Genomic DNA, 7776 nt, shown 5'->3' with positions numbered 1-7776 from the left:
TCGGCAAACACCAGTTGTTTTTCAAGCCCTTATAGCATATTGTTAAAGCATATTTTTTTTATTTATTAGCAACCTTTTCAGGATTGTTTTTTTTTTAACTGGAAAAAAAACATTGCCAATAGGATGTCTGGTTTCTTAACGAGAAAATTGTATATCTAAAGTGTACCAATACCACAGTTATAATTTCTTTATGGAAATACCTTTTTCATTATTAGACTAACAATACTAGCTTTCAGAGGCCAGAATCTTTGTTTCTTATTATTTTTTTAATGTATTTCAATTCTGTTTATTGTAAACAGATCAATAACTGCAGATTTACTCTAAGGGGGGAAGTTATCAGCTTGGGCTACTGTTATGTTATGTTATATTACTAACTCCTGCTATTTTAGCACAGGTCCCAATTTATGCAATGAGACCTTCTTACTAACAACCCAGGTTAACAGTAAAATAACCCTAAATGCCAACTAAAATAACCCCTATATGCCAATAAAAAGCATGTCAAAAGGGAACATAAACCAATTTAAACAAGAATTGGAATAATTTTTGCTGTCAATACAAAAATTACATAACAATATCAATCAATCCAGTAAACACAACAACATTTATGAATCTATACATTAATATTCTTCACAAATGTCATTGTAAACTAATAAAAAACTATTGATTTAATCTAAATGTGGACAAAAGCATCTAAAAAGGAACACAAATTGATTAATTCTTGTTATTATTTTTTATGTTTCTGATTATTCCATAAAAAAAATCATTTAGAGGCCCTTTTACTAAGCTACTTTTACTAACACATGCTTACAGGGTAAAAGGCAATACCGTAGGACGCGCTCAGGCATCTCACAGTAATTTCGTGTTCAGAGTGCACTACCCACATACTAAAAAGCTGAAAATATTTTTTAGTGCTGGGGTCTGGTCTGGGGGTGGACAGTAGGTGTGCCCAACACTAATCAATTAGCACAGCTACATCACCGTGTGCTGAGCGTGTGGTTAGCACAGAAGCCCTTAATGCCTTGGAAATTGGTGTCAGTAAGGGCTCACGCGCTAATGGTGAAATTGGTGCATAGACATTAATAGACAAAATGGAAAATAGGGCCATTTTGTGCCCATGCTAAAAGTGGCCTCAGCGTATGGGAAAGCCCTGTGCTGGGGCTACCACAGATCACTTTTTAGCACAGTTTAGTAAAAGGTCCTCTTATTATGTAGTTAGTTTTTGATCATTAACGGGGCCTTTCACTGAAGGGTGTTAAAGCATTTTGCCTCACACACCAAGCACGCATGACTTTTTAAAACTATTTTTGCAGACGGGGCATTTCATGGTCAAACAGTGGGCTAATGGCCTCTAGCATCTGCATTTACTTTTGAGCATTGGAGCCTCAGTGTCCCTGTCCCTGTATCAACATCTCTCCTCTGTATCCCTACAGTATTGCCCATCTGTGTCCCTGTCCCTATTCTCCCTCCATGTCCAGTGTGGCAAGCATCTCTTTCTCCTCTGACCCCTTCATGGTCCGGCACCTCTCCATGGAACCATAGGCGCCGACTCCGTGGGTGCTGTGGTTGCTCGAGCACCCCCAATATTTTCCCGCCAGAAGTTCCCAGCCAGCCCGACCTGCCCGCCCTCGGCCTCAACGGTCCTCCATCCACTCCACACCTTCCTGCGGCCCAGAATTTAAAACTCATCTTTCTTACCTCGGGTCCCGGAAGCAGTAGTGAAAGGCGAGCAGGCTCAGCGCTTCAGCCTTCCCTTCTCTCTCAGCTCTGGTCCCACCCTCATTTCCTGTTTCCGCAAGGGCGGGACCAGAGCTGAGAGAGAAGGGAAGGCTGAAGCACCGAGCCTGTTCGGCTTTCATTGCTGCCGCCGGGACCCGAGGTAAGAAAGATGAGCCTTAAATTCTGGGCGTCAGGAAGGCGAGGAGTGGACGGAGGACTGTTGTGGGAGAAGAGGTCAGGCTGGGGTTGGGACTGGCACTCGGAGAAGGAGGGGGGCCTGGCACTCGGAGGAGGAGAGGGCGGGAGGGGCCTGGAACTCGGAGGAGAGGGAGGCAGGGGGCCAGGAACTCAGAGGAGAGGGAGGGGGCCCTAGAACTCGGAGGAGATGGGTGGAGGGGGGAGGAGATGGGGGAGGGGGAAATGCACCACCTGTAAAAAAAAAATAAAAATTTTCAGCACCCCCAATCATTTTGAAAAGTTGGCTCCCTCTCTAGTGTCTCCCTCTCTCTTTTCCCCTTCCCATTCACTGTTTCTCTCTTTCTCTTCTCTTCCCTCCTCTCCCCTAGGTCCTGCATATCTCTCCCTCTCCCCCCTCTTCTGCAGGCCCAGGATCCATCTACCTCCCTCCTCCTCCCACTCCACAATCCGGCATCTCTATCTCGCTACCTTCCCTCCCCAGACCTGACATCTCTCTTTCTCTCCCCTCTCCCCGATTCTCCAAACTTGCCTTTGGTAGCCACAACAATTAAGACAGACTGACATTGGAGGTCCCCAGGGTCCTTGCTTTGCTGAATCCCACCTCACCTCCTCTGCTGGAACTTCCTGTTCTGTGTGGACAGAATGTGGCAAGGGGAAGGCCTAGGGCTGGCTGGAGGCAGCCTGTCTTAATAATTCAGATAATCACCTTCCATATCTTTGTTTTCTTTACCCTTGTTTCTGTGTATTTAAGTGGACTAACATAGCAGACACATTATTTTAGCAGAGTTCCTAGGAACATATAGGCTGTATTTTAACCTGGAGAAAATTAGAGATCTCCTCCTTCCCAAATATATTGTTTTGTAATGCTACCATTAAACATTTCTGTAGCACTTTTAGACATATGCAGTGTTAGAGAGTGCCTGCGCTAGGTGTTTACAAGCGCCTAGGGGGGAATTTCTTCAAGCGGCATTATGGCCTTAACCTGCGTTAAAGGCATTAGCGTGCACTAAATGCTAAAAGCCCATTCTATACCTACGGGCTTTCAGCATTTAGTGTAAACTAATTCCCTTAACGTGCATTAAGGTGCATTAGGGCCATAAAGCTGCTTGATGAATTCCCTCCTTAATGGACTATTCCAAAACTCTGTGGGTCTGATTTGCCTTGCAGTGGGTTCTGAACCATTGACTGCTAGTGTTTGTTCATGATTGAACCTTGAAGCAGTTTCTTAGGATCTCCATATCTGGAAGTGGATGCCTTCTTGACGGAGGAGTGGCCTAGTGGTTAGAGTGGTGGACTTTGGTCCTGGGGAACTGGGTTCAATTCCCACTGCAGTTACAGCCAGATCCTTGTGACGCTGGGCAAGTCACTTAACCCTCCATTGCCCCAGGTACAAATAAATACCTGTATATAATATGTAAGCCACATTAAACCTGCTATGAGTGGGAAAGTGCGGGGTACAAATGTAATAAATAAATACATTCTTTGGGAAATCTGCTTAAGAGATGAATGTGGTCTTCTTGGGACACATTCCAGTTTGATTTTTGCTATTAAGTACTCAGACATCTAACTGGGTGTTTTGATTTCAAATATGTCATTATATCAGACAGAATATGAATGGACAAAAATGCCTAGACACACATGTTACATTGAGTAAAGGCAAATATAGTCCCCTGTGTGCATTTGCCTTCTCCATTCACCTTTAGCCCCCACCCCATCCGACTAAAGTTAGGGATGGGTACTCATTTACCAACTGAAAATGATTGGGTGACTAAGAGGCATATTTTCAAAGCACTTTGGGAGGCTAAGTTCCATAGGTTTCTATGGAACTTTGGGAGGCTAAGTGCTTTGAAAATAAGCCTCTATGTTGGCCAGATGCCAGCTACTAGGCAGATATCCTAGTGTGGGATTTGAATAGGTGTTAAGTACCTACTGTCAAAATAAAGCTGAAAGACCAGCACCTCTGCTGTAGTCTGAGGTAATGCTCTTGCTGTGATCACTGGATGGCACTGTTTACTAACATATATTGGTTTCCAAACCTTCAGCTAGTTTTCCAATATTATGCTGTCATAAGAAAATATTGTAATTTCAACATTATGGTTCTGTAAATATATATTCCCTGTGTGTGTCACTTCACTGAATATTTGTACTGCAGTTTTGTAAAGGTATTCTAGACACACTGGGTCTGATATTCAAATGTGGTGTAACTGGGCAGGAGAGGCTGAGCTGGCTGGCTGCTGCTAATTCAGCAACACTTAACCAGGTAATATCGGCTGAATATCGGCTCTAACCGGCCATTCCCTAACTGGCTAGGTTCAAGGTGGAGTTTGGATGAAGCTGCAATTTAGCTGGTTAGTAGCAATATTCAGTCTGTTAACCAGCTAGTATGTGGATAAAGGTGGACAGCAAAACAAACTGACTTAACTTTATCCACTGAGTTAACTGCGCACAGATCTAAATATCGACCACTGCCCAGCTAACTTCTGGGTGACCGCAAATACCCAAATATTATAGGGCCCTTTGACCAAAGGGTTGCTGTGTAGCAACCCAAATCTACCACCAACTCAACGCGGCTGCCAGCGGTACTTCTTTGAGCACACGCCATTTCTTGTGCTACGAAAAATACTTCCTGTTTACTGCCAGGCTATCACGGGAGCCCTTACCGCAACTTCAGTGGGTGGTGGTAAGTGCTCCCCTCCCCCCTGCATGGCCACGTGGAAAGAATCATCTTACCACATGATCATGTCTTTTTTAAGGGGCTTTTTACCTGCTGCAGTAAAAAGGTCCCTGGTGCACAGCAAAAACGGCCCCCGCTGCTACCGCAGGGCCCTTTTTACCACAGCTTGGTAAAAGGACCCCTCAATGCTGTATGTCGCACATACCCCAGGATTGAATACCTGGGTTTAGTTCAGCCTGCGGCTGTGAGTGGTTTACAAGCCGCTTATCGGGGCAAGCTGAATATAGAACCTATAGTGATCAAAACTGGGGATTATGTCTGTCACTGATACATCCTGCATTTCTAGGCCTGCTGGAAATCTATAGGGATGTACAGTCAATTGAAATGACATAGCTTCCGATCATTTTCAAAATAAAATGGCAGAAAAGAAAAGTCAAACTTTTTTCTTCATTGTCAATAGCATGCACTATTTTTCCATGGGCCCCTTTTACTAAGCATAGAGCTGTTAACATGTAGATTTGTGTGCGCTAACTGCTACGACACAAGTACGCCTACTGATATGTTTATATTTATTGCAGACTTGATAGACTGCCTTTATCAAGCACAACCAGTGTTTTACATTTTAATTATAAAAATAAAAAACAATTACCATGAAAGGGAAAAAAGCATCAAAAGAAACAAAAGAAAACAATTACCACAATTAAGAAGACAAGGAAAATTGATACACAGGGTATTCTCATCAATTGATTCGCAAAGAACAATACATTATTTGCAGTTCAGTGAGAATCAACACACAAGATAAAAAGCATAAAATATACAAAATAATCTTAAGGCCCTTTATGTCTGTTTAGGCCAGTGTTTTTCAACCAGTGTGCCATGGGAATCCTGAGGATCGGCAAGAGAATCAGCACACTTCACTCCTTCAGGTCACTGTCCTCTCCACCGCAATTCTACAAATTTTTTGGTTGCTGGCAGCTATTAGAACAGGTCTTCCTCTGGCCAGCCCTGGGGTACTTTCCTTCTGATGCAATTTCCTTTTGCTGCATGGGAGGGGCGCAGAAGAGGGAAAGGCTCCGGACAGCCAGAGGAAGGCCTGCTCTAATAGCAGTGCCTCCCTCCTTTTCCAGCTGCCGTGCAGATGTGTTGACTCCTGTAGATGTGAGGAGAGCAGCAGCCCCATCCCCTTTGCCAGCTGTGGTGCAGATGTGCTGATGATCCCTACAGGATCAGGGGTCTGGCTTGTGGCCACCCTCCCAGCTCTAGCCTCACCTGTGTCTCCCAATGAGCTGCTGATGCCTGAAGCTTAGCTGGAGGAGGGCAAGGAGGAGCTGTGAGAGTTCCGCAGAGGCAGAAGGTACAGGTGGACCCCGACTACAGAGTGCTCAGAAAGAAATAAACCAGAGCACCGCTCTTCTAGCTCCTCAGACCTCTATTTACAGTGAGCAGAAGCAAAAAAGGAGGTGCCCTGAGATCACCATTGTTGCATCTGAGCCACTGGGACCAGTCTAGTTTCCAAATGGGGCCATGGGGCTCCAACAAGAATAGGCTGTCTTGCTCCGGTCTCGCAGGTTACCTGGAGGACAAATGACCCTCTTCCAGCCAAGCTTCCACCATCTTATGAGCAGGTTATAAAGGAAATCAACTGAGCCCAGGTCCCTCCAGCCCATAATCCCAGAAGCACCACCACATCTGCAACACAGATGGATTCTACAGAGAAAACAGTCAACTGCTTGGATGTGTTGTGCAGAGTCAGCTAATTCTTGCCGTGAATTAGATCCCATTCCAGTACAGTATCCTCCCAAGCCACAAAGAACATCCTTATTTCTTCAGGTCTGTAACCTTGAAGAAATGTCAACTCCACTAATTACTGTCAGAATTTCTGAAGATTCAAACCGTGAAGATTCTGGTACCATGAGGTAACCAGTACCAATGCCAAGATCAAAAGCCAACCTCAATCCTAGTTAATGAGATTCAAAATATAATAAGACAATCAAGAAAAAGTACATCAGCTAAAACCTGAAAGGGGTTCTTTTCTTCTGCAACAGGCCCCATTTGAAAATAACTTGTTAGACACTCCAATTGTGATAGACACTATGAGCACAGAAAGACACCACAACAGAATTGTTTCAAGAATCAAAGCCTTTGAGTCCAAATCAAACCCAGAAAGCTCTGTGTTGTCAAAGAAAACAGAAATTATACCATATTAATTTACCCCAAATCCTGCCACTGCAGTGGAGAAGCCAACATCAGCACCTAAGCCAGCAACAAGTAAATACTAGAACATCAGGAGAAGAGTGGGCCAAGGGAGAACATAAAGGCTGGATGGGAATTCTCACACTAATCTTTGTAGATGTTGTTGAAGATCTCCCTGGTTGCGGCTCGAGTACATCTGCGTTTACAGCTACTGGATCTGAAGCCACATTGAAAAATAAAAGAATGTTCTAGACCAACTGCCAGCAACCACAAAGTTTGTAGAATTGCAGCAGAGAAAAGAGTGAGGCCTCGGATATGGGAGGAGGAAGGTAGGAAAAGGTATTGGACCTGCGGGAGGGAACAGGGGTGGGGAAGAGGGGAGACAGTTTGAACAAAGGAAAGGGAAGGGAAGACAGGCTGAGCATAAAGGGAAGGGAAGAGGGATAGCAAGACAGATGACAAGATAGAGTTGAGAAGGAGGAAGAGGAATGAAAGAAAGCTCTCCCCTCCCTCCCTCCTTCCCTCTGAGCCTAACATTATCTCCTTCTCTCTTCTCCCTCCCTCCCTCCTTCTGTCCCTCAGTTTGGCATCTCTGTATTTCTCCCCCCCCTCTTCCACAGTCCAGCATCTCTCCTTTCCCTTTGGGTCCTGCTGTGGTTCTTTCTCAATTCTCTCCCCCTTCCATGGTGTCTGCGGTTTTCTCTCAATTCTCTCCCACCCACGGTGCCTGCAGTTCAATTCCTTCACCCCCATGGTGCCTGTGGTTCTCTCTCAATCCCTCCCCCCCCCCACTGTGCCCAGGGTTCTCTCTCAATTTCCTCCCCCCCCACTATGCCCGTGATTCATTCTCAATCCCCTCCATGACTCCCCCCCACAGTGCCCATGGTTCTCTCTCAATTCCCTCCCTCCCTCCTCCCCCACAGTGCCCGTGGTTCTCTCTTAATTCCCTCCCTACCCCCACATGGTGCCTGAGATTCTCTCTCAATTTCCTCTCC

This window comes from Microcaecilia unicolor, chromosome 3 (genome assembly GCF_901765095.1).
Source record: "Microcaecilia unicolor chromosome 3, aMicUni1.1, whole genome shotgun sequence".
Lineage (NCBI taxonomy): Eukaryota > Metazoa > Chordata > Amphibia > Gymnophiona > Siphonopidae > Microcaecilia > Microcaecilia unicolor.
This window is presented reverse-complemented; position numbering follows the sequence as displayed.